Below are 13232 nucleotides of genomic sequence, written 5' to 3'. Positions count from 1 at the left end.
TGCTCAGCACCCCTGGGCACTCCATGGCTCATTGCTGTCAGTGCTGCTCACAGCTGTAGCCATAGGGATGAGGCTCGGCTGCAGCCCCACCCCAATCACCACAAACTGTGTCCCTACACAGGAGGGCTGATAGAGAGGGTTTCCTTATCTACAAGTTGCAAGTATGTTTAATAGAGGTCAAAATTGTTTTGAGTGGCTCATTCACATTAAACCAGATTTATCAGTTAAACTTGCATTGACAAATTTACAGTAACAGTCTATCTCCAAGTAATCCATTTTGGTGGGAATGTTTATTTAATCACAGAACAAAAATTGTGGTGGTAGCTCTTCCTTATAGCCAGATGTTTATGAGTCATACCTGAGATAAGTGATAATCCAGACACTGATATCTGGAAATAGTGGTGTTACAGGAATTTCAGATCAAGTTAAAGTGACAATACTTGCTTGGTTCCACATATGCACAATTAACTGTCTGTTCTCTGATATCTTAAAGCCATATGCTTCATTTCCTCCAGCAACACAGGACAGGCAGCAGTTACACAGAGGGGTTGTAAGTGCTGAGACACACTCCTACAGGAGAGAAGGCATGGCTGCAGTCTGTCTTTCTTCTCCCATGTAAATTCAATCTTAAACTCCCAACTTCCGCAAACACAAGCTGAGATGTACACTATCTAACAGATAATTGTCTCCTCTCAGGAAGCAGAGATGGGCTGGACCATGCTGAAATCAAAGAAGAAATTCTCATAATGCTTGCTTATGTTTCTCTGCTAAGTCCCTTTGGATCGTAAGATGTAGTGAGCAACTGATTCTGACAACAGAATGTTATGTCCCTCATAGTTACAATTTAGCTCAGCACTTTAAAAAAAAGTTATTAAATATTTCATAGGGAAACTTGATCGATAGTCAAAGCAAAATATTTTGGTTTTTATTAAACTTGGGAGGAGTAATTTAGGGAGGAGGGGTCATCCTTGCAACTGAATATTTGATTAATTCTGATATGGGTTTTATTTCATTGGTTTTTGGTTTGGTTTTGGTTTTTTGGTTTTTTTTTGTTCTTTAATGCCTAGAGCATGTTCCTCTTCTGTTGTTTGTAGTATGACTGATGTATTCAAAAGCAAATAACATGGAAGTAAGTATTTCACCTGTCACAAAACCAGAACCTAAAGTGTAATTTAAGTTTGGAAACTTATGGAAGTTGTCTAGTAAATCTCAGAGCTTATAAAAAAAACCCCTGAAATATCAACACAATTTTGAAAGACTGATAGTTTAATAATACAAGCTATATTATAAAGAAATAAACCCTATAATAGGAGAAATATTATGTGTATTAATAATGTCCATAAATGTAAAAAGGCTGCTCTAAAATTCTTTTAAATTAAACATGAGAATCTAACAAAGATAAGTCTGATCAACTTCGTTACTTCTAGAAAAATTGCATTGAAATTTTTATTGGCTCCTGCCATCTACTGCAAGGTACAGGGAATGCAGCATAAAAATGTGAAAACCTTGCAATTTGCTGACAGTTCCATGTAATAAATATAGTCCCAAATTTCTAACACTTTCAAAGCTTAAATATCCTGCATGACACGTTTTCCTCACCTCTTTGTATTCAGAAAAACATTTTCCAGCATATGCTCCATTCAGTGCATCAGAGTCACTGTGCTACTCTGATGCAAGGTGCAGCTGAGTGAAACCGTGTAAGGCCTGAAAAAGGGTAAAAAAACTGCCCACAGCCCCTAAGGCTGCACAAGTCCTGGGGAGAACAGCAGTCACCTTGGATTATGCTCATGCATCAAAGCTTTGCAGATTGATTGCGCCTGATCTGCACCCCACTGTGATTAGTGATGAAGTCTGGACAAAGTTGTCCTGAAGGCAGAACACAGAGAGCCTTTGGTGTAGTGAGGCTGCTTACAGCCACGTCTCTTCTTTTCGGCACTGAAGGCAGAGAGCACACAGGTGGAGTCTGCCTCTTTTGTTCAGCAAGCTGACAAAGTTTAATTTCAGAAATATTGCTCAAAGCAAGCTTCAGTTGCATGCTATCAGTCTTAGAAAAGTATCAGCTACTAAGGGAAGCACCTGCAAGATCACTTAGCACTGTTTAGTTCAGAAACCATTGTCCCAGTGAATTTTATTTTTACTAAAGAAGGCAACATCTGTGTATTATTTAGACTCACACTATTTTTAAAAAAGGGTGTTTGCCTTAGGCAACAAGATTCATTTCAACAACTTTTTGTAATCCAGTTAATGGGATCCAGCCTAAATATGCCACCCTTCAGGAGATTTTCACATCCTTGTGGGTAGCTGTCCTTATGTGACTTCTGCCCATCTTCAACCAGCTTTAATTGATGGTTATTGTGAAAGTCAGAGGACGGTTTCCAATGCTGGTAGGCTGACAACCACCCAAAGGGGCACAAAAACACCAGAATCCTCTCGCTGGTATGCCAGGTGCAGATGGCAGGACACTTGTGTCCAGGGAAGTACACAGTGTGACCCAGGTGTCTCTGTCTGTCAGGGCTGGGGCACAGTTGGCAGTAACGCCGATAGCCCTCACGGCTCTGACCGGCTTCACCCGGGGCCTGCAGCCCTGTGGGGCCGGGCTCTGAATTTTAACTACACCCTGGCCCGGGCTGGGTCACAGCCGTGCCTATTCCCGTGTGTCACAGCCCTGTCTATTCCCGTGTGTCACGGCTGTGCCTGCGGGCGCTGGTGCCAGGCCCAGCTCGGGCGGGTTTCCAGCCCAGCTCTGGGCCTGGCCTGTCTTAGAGCTCTGCCGGTGCCTGCACTCCCAGCCGGGCCTGCCCCTCTCCCTGGCTGTTCTGCTGGCTCTGCCCTGGTGGCCTTAGGCTACATGTGCCTCAGAGCCTTGTCCCCTGTCCCCTGGGGACCAAGCAGCCCTGGCCAACCTCTGGGTCATGCACAAGGTGCACAAGTCCCCTGAAACTGCTGTGTCAAATCCCCGCTGCCCCTTCCAGACAGGGAGTGAGGGGAATCAGCATCTCCCTTTCGAAGTTTAAAGAAAGAAATAAAGATTGAGGTGCCTTCCAATCCAAACCATTCTATGATTCTTCCTTCAACTTGACAGTCTTCAACTCAGAGAACAGGAAATTCTCCCCTAGCCTTTTGTTAAATTGCATTGCACTAAATGTGACCAAAATATTCAGTGATACCTATTGGCATCAGTTGTTCTGCTGCAAGAGCCTCCTCTAAAAACTTGCCCTAAGTTTTGTGGGTGAAATTTTGTTATATTTTGACTGACTACATTCCTAAAGAACCAACTCAGTGAAAAGGTGGCTACAGCTACACATGTGGTTCTCCCTGGGTTGAGGCTAGACTCTGTTAAAGGCTCCATGTTTTTCCCTGGCTCTAGCAAAATGGGATTTTTATGTGCATAGGACACAAAAGGACTAAGGTTCATCAAGTCTTTGCTCATGGCCTCATCAGGAAATCCAAAGAACAAACTACAGTTCTTTCAAGAGTAGGAAAGACAGAAAGGTTAGAATTTCTTATGCCCCAGTTTCCTCTCTATTTTGAATTCTCTTCACCATGAAATGGCATTTCAAAAAAAATTTAGATAGTAGGTTAACAGCAGACTTTTGCTAATTAAATGAGTTACTAAGTGAGAAATTGAATTCTGAATAATTTCTAACATCTAAGCTTGCACGTACCTTTCCAGGTTAAAGTATCTTAGATGAAATTTTAGTAATTATAGGCTCCCTTTTCCATATTGTTCTTAAAATGTCAGCATTTCAAGCATTTAATCAGACTGTAAATTCTGTAACTGCTTGAAACTAATAGCAATTCAAGAAACATTGTTGAAACATCTTAAGACCTACTCACTAATTTTATTTAATTGGGAAGTGGTCACTACTAGGAAAATCAATTTAAAACCCACCAGCATGATAAAAAATGTAATACAACTCAGAAGTCATCAGCTGGTTTGTTTTGGTGGATGAAATTCAAACATGAACAATGTTTGTTAATCACTATTAAAACAGTAAATATTTTTTAATCCTGCAATAGTGAGTGTAAGTCTGTGCAGATCTGTCTGCATGAAAGTAATTTTGTCCTCTAATGATGGAAGCATTTTGAAACAGGTCAAGTCTTATATATTTGCAACCCAAGGAGCAGGAGGACTGAGAAGAAAAAAACACAAGTTGCAAGTCAGAGGTAGATCATGGTATTTGTCCTGCAGTTCAAGAGGTAATCTGGCTGCTTTGGGATTTCTACATGGTTTTGGATCTCAGTAAGAGCCATCAATTAAGCACAGGACATGCTTTGCAATTCTACTCTCTCCTCTGCAACAAAAAACTCTAAAATGTGGGTGAAGAGCCAAGAAAATCCCTTTTTAGCAAATTGGTTGTTTAATCAGTAGCAGAAATAATGAGCCTTAGTGACCTACAGAACTGTGTCCCTAGATGTTGCTCCTTTCTTCCTCTGTGTCAGTAGCTCCAGATCAATTGCTCCCCCAGTTTTACTTGCTTGGCTGAACAAAGGGCAGCATGGTTTGCTGTTTGCAATTACATTTGTGCCGATTCTCTGCTCAGGACCTCCAGGCTCTCTTCCTGACCAGCTAACATCTCTTAAATGTGTCTCTCTTCACAACCACATGATCTTTGTTGCATAAGAAAACCAGATTAAAAAACCCGAAGCAGTCACTAAGCTGGGGGCTTCTGTTTTAATTACTGCTCTTTGAAGTTTGGCCTTGTTGTGTCAAATGGAGAAACACTACTGGTCCTCTATTTTGTCCCTTTCCTGTAACTTGTGGGGAAAGTCACCACACTCTTTTAAATTTGTTGGGGATAATTCCAATAAGGTCAGCCCTCATTTCTGTCCTTCATAACACTCACAATGTGTGATTTGAGAAATGTTATTATGCTATCTTTTGCATAAACAGAATTTCCCTTTCAGGATCACCACAATTCTAAAATACAAAGGAGGAGTGTCAATCTATCACCCTGATAATTCTCTTGAAAACCTCCCTTTTCTTTTACAGCACACTGTGTGTCATCTGGCCACATAGTTTGATGAGAAATATTTATCAATATGTGTGATGGATTGCAACAATTTTATGTGTCTGCACAGGGCAGGAAGAAGGCACCGATTATCAAAGTGTGAGAGAATCTTGGTCTTTCACTTCTAATAGCGTTTGAAATACTAGCATCTGACAGGTTTCTCCAATTTCCTTATATGAAGTAAAGATGGTTCATTTCAGATTTTTATGTTGTTTCTTAGGCTTTATTCCTAGGAGAGAATCAGTGTGTGGGCACTGGAACAATTAACCATTATGTATCAACTGCTCAAGGGTAATTGAACTTTCTTTGATAAATTTGAGATAGCTCATCCCAAACTGACTTGTGTATATTAAGCCAGAGATTTGTAAAAATAAAAGATGTGAAACATTTTTCCTTACCAGTACTGACTATTAATTTAGTGAATCAGAGCTGACCTACTTGGGTCTGTGTACCGTGCTTTCCCTTCAAAAGAGTTCACTTGAATATGCTTTTTGGTTACAACTTTTGACTTCTTTTGACTTTTTAAAAATCTTTTCAGTGTTTTATTAATGTCCCAGAACTCTGTCAGTCTCCAATCACACTCCTACCCTCTATTGTTTCTCTCAGTCTACAATTGTACACCTGCATGGTGATAACAATTCTTTCACCAAAAGAAGCACTATATAGAGAATATTTCAAGGGACACTATACATTTGTTTTGTACAGCTGCTCTCCCTTCCTGTTTTATTTTATACTCTTTGATTCTGCCAGTCTTCCCTGATATTAATTTCTGGTATAGGTCTTTGTGTTTTATTAAAAAGGAAATACATCTCCATTTTCAGAGAACTTACTAAGGTCCTCTTAGCCATCCAGAAGGAGGGAGCACCAACAAAAGGAAATTACTGACCTGTTTTGTTGATGAAACACAGTAATTTATAACTTAACCACAGGGTCTTCTAAGGACTGATCTAGCAGCAAGAATTAAATTTGTATTGCCCAAGATAAGTTTATGTAGATGACTGAGTCATATTTTAAGAGGTTAAGGGCTTTGACTCTAAAAGCTTTTTGTACCAGAACTATTGCCTTAAGCTTTATTTTTAACTTAGTATTTTTTTTTCTCTCAAAGCAAAGGAGGTTGCATATCCCTTGTGCATCCTTCTCACATTTCTGTGTTTGCTGATGGCAAACATGAAAGTTTCTTTCTGCATCTGATGACTCATAAAGTTGTTTCTTTGACTACTCAGCCTTTGGCTTGAAATGCTCAAGAATCAAGCCAAACAGGAACTTCCTGTTTACACACCAAAGTTTTTTTCCCCTTGTCTCTAACAAGTTGGTATTTCAATTGTCACAAGACTTTTCCCCTAATTGGTTTTATTCTTCCAGTATACAATTCAGCCTTCTAGATGTCCACAATTATACTATTTTTCTTATTAAAAGAAGGATTTTTTTACATTTTATTGAGCTATATCAATTGGAGAAAGTGATCATCTGTGTGCTTCCAAAATCTAAAATGTTATCTGTTCTGCTCATCATGGTTTCATGACTCATTGGCCAAAGAATGGCAGTTATAGGACACCACATGCTAACGATCCTATACATCTGCCAGGAGGATACCACTCTTTTGGACATGTTTCCACTTCTGTATGGAAAAGGCCAACAGCATTGCTCTGCAAGAATGACATTGTGTGTGTTTCATTCTGCATTACCAAGTGGTCATCAAAAGCAATGATGAACTTAACTCACAGCTTTTTTCCCAACAATTTTAGTCAGCTCATCTTCTATTGTGGCATTGTACATTACCTATCCTAGTTTTCTGAAATTACACAAGAGAGAAAAAGGGGACTAACTATACATACCTGGAGGCAGAATGCAAAACTCTGCTTCTCAAAGCACACATGAAATGCACCTCTGCAATATCTGAGAAAGAAGCTCTCACCAAATAAATCCATTGGTTGAGATGCCTTCTTTATAGTTCCTACCCTTCTGTCGGGTTAGGGATTGTTATCACAGTTGGAAGCTGTTACTTTCAGAAAGTAGAACAAAGAGATAAAGTCCCCTTTCATGTTTTCCTTCTCATGCTGTTTTTTACTTTCTTGTTTTGTGATATATGGCATAGTATCACTGATCAGCTGGACTTTTCTGTTAGGTGGAATGAGAAAAACAACCAAAGAAAGCAGCAATAAGTTTCCAACAAAGAATTGCATTTCACTGAATTGGAAATCAAGAACCAAAAACATGACATACACAAATCCTACTATAAATCCATTTACAACTTTGGTAAAAGATGCCTTTGAAAACTCTTCCCTAAAGGACTTGTCTCTTACAAAGAGGAATAAAAGGGGAAGATGGCAAAAGAGAGATAGGAGGAGAAAATGTGAGGTCTCAGAGTTACTTTTTATTAAACTCCATGTTGAAACCAAACTGAGAATTGGCAAAGCTTCCAGGAAAATTTAGCAAAGAAACAGCTTGCAGTAATCTACCAACCAGGGTTACTATGGCAATAGCAGTACACTGTGAAATTTAGTAGATATAATTTTCCATGATTCACTGTATATTTTTAGCAATTTTTCTTTTTGTTCTCTCAGGCTGATTTCCACTCAGAAGAAAAGGAAGGACTGAATGGTTAGGTCATGCCCTCAGAAAAGATAGAAAGGTGTCAGTTGATGCTTAAGTGAACCTCTTGTGTTCTAGCCTCAAATGATCAGCTGTCCTAAGGAAATCTTGGGGTCTCAACTCCTACCCCATTCATCTTATCTTGAACCTTTAAGACTTCTGTTCCCTGCTTTTTTGAAATCTTGCCATCCCTTGTTCACCTTAATTTACTTCTCTAATGATTCTTCCTTCTAGTTCACAGTCTGAATCACATGAATAATTTTTCTCCTTCCATTTTTTTTTTCAGCTATTATCCAAATCTATTCTTTTCTTGAATAACACCTCTTTTCATTGTCACATGTTTTTTATCACAGGGTCTCAAAAATCTCCCATGTCCTCACAATCCAATTGCACATCACCTACTGACTGATGCCCAGCCCATCCCTGAGTATCAGTCTGCAGGACCCCAGAAAACTCCCCTCAGTTTATATACTGACTATGATGTTCCATGGTGTGGAATTTTCCTTAGTGCAGGTCAGCTGCTCTCTCCCAGTTTCTTGTGCAGCTCCTTAACAACAGAGCCTGGGAAACTGAAAGGTCCTTGCCTTAGGGTAAGCACTACTCAACAACAACTAAAACATCAACATTGTTCTCATATGAAAACCAAAACATAGCACTGCACCAGCTACCAGGAAGAAAATTATCTCTATCCCAGATGAAATCAGGACACACCCTACGTGTCAGAATCCAAATACATTTAGGCAAATAGAAATCTACACACAATCCCAGTCAATTACCAGAATGTGCTCATGCTACTGTTACTTGACTTTCCTTGCTCTTCACCTCTGACCAATTTTTAGTAGAGGTCACTTTTGGATTGTCAATTTGCATTATCAAAAGTACTCCGCAGAATCCCAGAAGAAAATATGTATGTCTCAAACACTAATCGCTGGGTGACTGGCAATAACAGACAAAGATTGTTGGCAATAACTGGGGATTGTTGGTAATAACATGCTGTGGTTGGAAAAGGTGGCCATGCAGAAGCAGAGTAGCAATTTCTGTGACAAAAGTCCTTGTTCTTGTTACTGGAGATAAGCACAGCACAGTACAGCACAAGCACAGGATTGAGGCTGAGAAGCTGGAATGGACTGGGGGGGGGGGGGGGGGGGGCAGAGGTCAAGACCACCAAAGATTTCTGAAGCCCTGTGACTCATTTCCAGAAAGGTCTGAAAGAACAGACTGTGCAAGACAACTAATTTGAAGAGAAATCAACAACCTTTCCTCCTCCCTTTCACCTCACCCCTTACCCAAAACCCCACTGCCATGTGCTTATGTCAGGGACTAACATTAGGGTTTGGTTTAGCATTAGGGTTAGGTTAGACGCCCTAACTTTTGTTGTTCGTTTTGACCATGAGCAGCTACCAATCTTGGGTGCTCCCTTACCCTTAAGGGTGGAACATTGCAGCCTCTAAGTGTTTCAAGACTGGGACTGTGTGCCTGCTATATTGCTGAATATAAGAAGCTCTGTGAAGCGTCTATGAATTTTGCAAGGAAGGGATAAATGGAAGGAGCAGCAAAAATGCTGAAAAAGAGCAATTCTTTTGACCAGTCAAGACTGGGGAGGCTTACAAGGATCTGTGTTGGACTTAAAGGGCCAGAACCTGGATAACTACCATTCTCAGCTCCTATATATTATAGTTTTAGCTGAAAATAGCTGCATACATAAATACAAATAAACACATCAACAATAAGAAAACATTACTCAAAATAAAAGTTAAAATAATATCAAAAATCATTTATTACAGCATAATATATTTGTATATTCAAACTTCCTGATGCAAGATTGAGAAAAAGGCAGTGGGTTTGTTCATGTATATTCATGAGCATTTAAAAGGACCACAGTGCTTTTTTTCAAGACACAGCTGATCAGTAGCTGAGGCTGTGGTGCAGTGTTATGTAATGCAACTTTTTGACTTTGTAAGACATCATTTGCCTTTCCAGAATTTATGGGTTTCCTTTTTTCTCTGTTTAGAAAGCAGAGTATTTCAAAGAAGTACTTGCTTTGTAGGGTTTTTTTTACATCATGTAGAACATATTAGATGCAATTCCAGTACAAAATACAGCAATTCTGATTGTCTTCTGTCACAGAGGATAGTAGACTAAAAATATCTGTTCCGTGGCAACAACCTTGTGTTCCTGACATGATGTATGTCTTTCTCTGAACATCCACAAGCCCTCACAATATGTGTATGAGGAGAAGTCAAAGGAAAAGTTTCTCAGTCCTAAGCAGCTCTTGGGAAATGCTGCATCCTTCGGAATTTCCTGATTTTAGACAGGTGTTTAATGCAAAGAATCAGCAGTGCTGGGGCTCCTCTGCAGTATCAGCAGACGCTCATGGTGCAGCAGGCTCAGCCCGTGCAGTGTCTGCTGTGCTCCAGAGGGGCAGGTGGCACCCGGGGTGGGAGCTCTTGTCCAGCTGCCCTGCTGCAGGCACCCGGCCTTCTGCTGAGAGCACAGCACCACCCTTGCAAAAAAACAGAGCCAGGAGTAAATTAAACAGTAACTCATCTGTGTCATCATGGCTGTTCACGATTCTAAGCGTCTGTTCGGTTTTGGAGAGATTTAGAACAATTACTGTAGAGTACTGCTGATGTAATTTTTGCACAGCCTTTTCCATGCATATGAGGTGTATCCCATTCTGCCAAATTAATGTCTGGCATCTCTTACAGCCAAGACATTCAAGACTTTGATTTCCCACAGTGCTGTATGTTTTTCTGGCACCACCCTGATTCGTATTTCCTCCTTAAGGTGACTTGGACTGCTGCCTGTGGACTGTAAGGTCTTTTATGGGTTTCATTGTAAAGATGTTCAAATATTTATATGGCTAAAATAATTAAGCCCCTTTTTTTAAATGTTACATTTGTAATTAAATCCGAATATTGTATACTAATATCCTGTTCCTACAGTTATCACACAGCACTTTCTTCTACATGAAGCTAGGACATTTTAGGCAGAAATCCCCAGGTTTTACCAGAGGAAAACATTCCAGAAATAAAAGAAAATGTGAAATGTTCTAAAAAAGAAGGAGTCTGAACTGTTCTTCCTGTTCTGCTTGGCTTGCCAAATACAATAATGGTATGTATCGTACTTAGTATGGCAGTTTCCAAACTGTATTCCTTGCACTATCCAGCAGATGATGCTAATGTATTACAAACTGTTCTTTGTTCAATTTTAGTCAGAGGAAACATGACCAGCTACAAGAGGTAGTCCTGTCACACACCAGGCATTCTTAAAAATTTTCAATTGTCCCCTTTAATTCTTCTCTTTCCTAAAATGTGTGAGCCTGTGTGTCAAGATGGGTTGCTTTTTGAAAACTTTTTATTACTAAAGGTTGACCTTTTCAAGTAGCAGCCTACCAATCTTTCAGAGCCCTCTGACATTCCAGTGTGTTTGATATATGTTTGACCATTTTCAGAAGTCCTCTGGCTATATTTACTATCTCTTTACTCATTTTTTGTGACATACAGCACAAGGTTTTCTGCTGTGTCAAGCATTTAGTCCTGGTTTCAGACTGCAGTAAATAAGTGAAGTCAAATCCTTGCACTAAAGAGACAAAAACTAGAAGGGGAAATACACCATTCATGTATATGAATGAGAAAGGCAGAACTGAGTTTCCAGGAATCTTCCAGGTACTCAGCTTTCTAATCTAAAACTTTAATTATAGACTATAAAAGGAAGCTTTATAATAATTTCTATCTTGTGATGCATTCTGATTTTCTTACTCAATGAAACTTGCTCCTAATTTCACATGAAGCCTCCACAGAGGCATGGAAATGCTATTAATCATATATATCAGAGCCCAAGATTTTTCAGAGTGACAGTGCCTGCATAGCATTTATAGATATTGTTTCTGTTTTGCTGCTAAAAGGAACATAGGGTAGAAAGAATAGGTTTTCTAAAGAGGTTGCAGGGGGAAAAAATGGAATTTTTTTGTTTGCTCAGTCTTGTCCTCATTCTCTGAAGTGGTGGGATCACAGCCAGCCCTCTCCAGAAGCTAGGCACCAGTGACCAGCAGACCAGCACTTGTGGTCCTTCCAGCCATGGTATCCTGTTACCTTCCTGCTGAATTGCTGCACTACTCAGAGATGGGCCAAGAGGACCACATCTCAACTTCTGAGGAGAAAATAAAAACTAGAAAAGAGGAAATTGAGCTGTCTTTCTTTAGCCTTTATTTCTTTTTCTGTCTCTTTATTTTTTTAACTCTGCTCCTTTGGGAAAAGTATGGGCCCCTGAGGAGAAGGAAAAAGAACCATCTTGCTTCCTGCAGTGCAGAGGGCTGATGTCTGTCCTTTCCAGACTGTGAGTCTGAGACTAATTAGACCATTTGGCTTTTCTTATACTTTTTTCCCCCCAGGAGGGCTGGGTTATATGAGAAAACTGAAGCTTCTCATGTCACTCTGCAGCAGGCTCAAGGTCAGGCAAAACCCATTGCTGATAACTGTATTGCAAGAGTTTGGCAGCATAGAGGAGATCTAAGAATAGGCTGCCCAACAGTCATCTGGGGCATGAAGCAGACAGGACATTCAAGGTGTAGGCCTTAGGGCTTGTGTGTCTTAGGGTAACAACTGGGGGAAAGTTGTTACAAGTAAATCAGGACAAAACCCTTCATCAGAAGCCTATTTATTCCTGTAAATCATAGAGGCATAATTATGTGGTTTATTCTTGTACAGTCATTAAAGCAAAGGAAAACATGAAATCAGTGGGCAGGCAAACAGAACAAAGACCACACAGGAGTCACACGAGCTTTTTCTGTTTCCCTGGCATCAGTCACCAATAAACACACTTTCAGCACCATGTGCAAGGAGAAGAGGAGGAAGTGAGAGACGAAAAGAGAAAGAATAACACTTCAGCCGATAACACTACAATAACAATAAGAACCACTTACATGGCCAGAAACCTACCTGAGATCTGGTTTTGTGATGTGTGAGTCCTGAGCCTCATGCAAGTGTAGCAAAGACACTATATTAATGTTAGAGGTAAATCACTGAAGTACAGAATAAGTGTTGAACACTTATCTCTAACAAGCTAAGGTCCTACCACAATATCCTGTTAGGTAGAGAGCTAGAGGGCTTAATAGAAGTATTTGGGTTCTGCTGTTCAGCAACTGCCTCTCTGAAGCAAGAGACGTAAAAACCATTTTATTGAAATCTGAAAGAAAGGGGAATGAGAAAACACAGAGGGAGCTTGCCTTCAGCCATAGAACTGGGGAGACAAATATTAAAGAGCTAGATGTGTTTTCTTTTAATTTGAATTTTGATACACCTACACCCTGGAGAGGGGCAGACTTTTTGTATAACTGACAGGGATTTTAACATAGAAGTACAGCTGGATGATGGGAAAGAAGCTGCTGGTTGCTGTAGCTTAGCTTGATAGAATTCATCAAGGATGACTTTGCTTCCTGTGATGAGTAGGCACAGGAGACATTTGATTGCTACTGTGGGGACTGTTTTTAATTCACTGGATACATTTGGGTTAAAAGGATGAGCTTTATGGGCCATCATATTAAGGTAATTTGCAACAATAACCTGAAGTATTACAGGGGAAGCTAGGTTTAGAGTGTGTTGATAATCAGGAAGAAGTGTTGTAGTC

The 13232-nt window shown here is 40.0% G+C and overlaps 2 long non-coding RNA genes across 2 annotated transcripts; one reads left to right on the top strand and one right to left on the bottom strand.

The window, feature by feature from the left end:
* Nucleotides 1–271: 271 nt before the first annotated feature.
* Nucleotides 272–2541, bottom strand: LOC135302134 (uncharacterized). The gene is made up of 2 exons (XR_010363833.1): nucleotides 1600–2541; nucleotides 272–720 (listed from the first exon to the last, which is right to left on the bottom strand). It is a non-coding gene; the product is annotated as an uncharacterized LOC135302134 (long non-coding RNA).
* A 773-nt stretch (nucleotides 2542–3314) lies between these two features.
* Nucleotides 3315–11758, top strand: LOC135302133 (uncharacterized). The gene is made up of 4 exons (XR_010363832.1): nucleotides 3315–3492; nucleotides 4095–4200; nucleotides 10550–10718; nucleotides 11111–11758. It is a non-coding gene; the product is annotated as an uncharacterized LOC135302133 (long non-coding RNA).
* The last annotated feature ends 1474 nt before the right edge of the window (nucleotides 11759–13232 follow it).

This window comes from Passer domesticus, chromosome 6 (genome assembly GCF_036417665.1).
Source record: "Passer domesticus isolate bPasDom1 chromosome 6, bPasDom1.hap1, whole genome shotgun sequence".
NCBI lineage: Eukaryota > Metazoa > Chordata > Aves > Passeriformes > Passeridae > Passer > Passer domesticus.
Note: the sequence above shows the minus strand (reverse complement) of the source record. Positions and strands in the feature narration are given on the sequence as shown.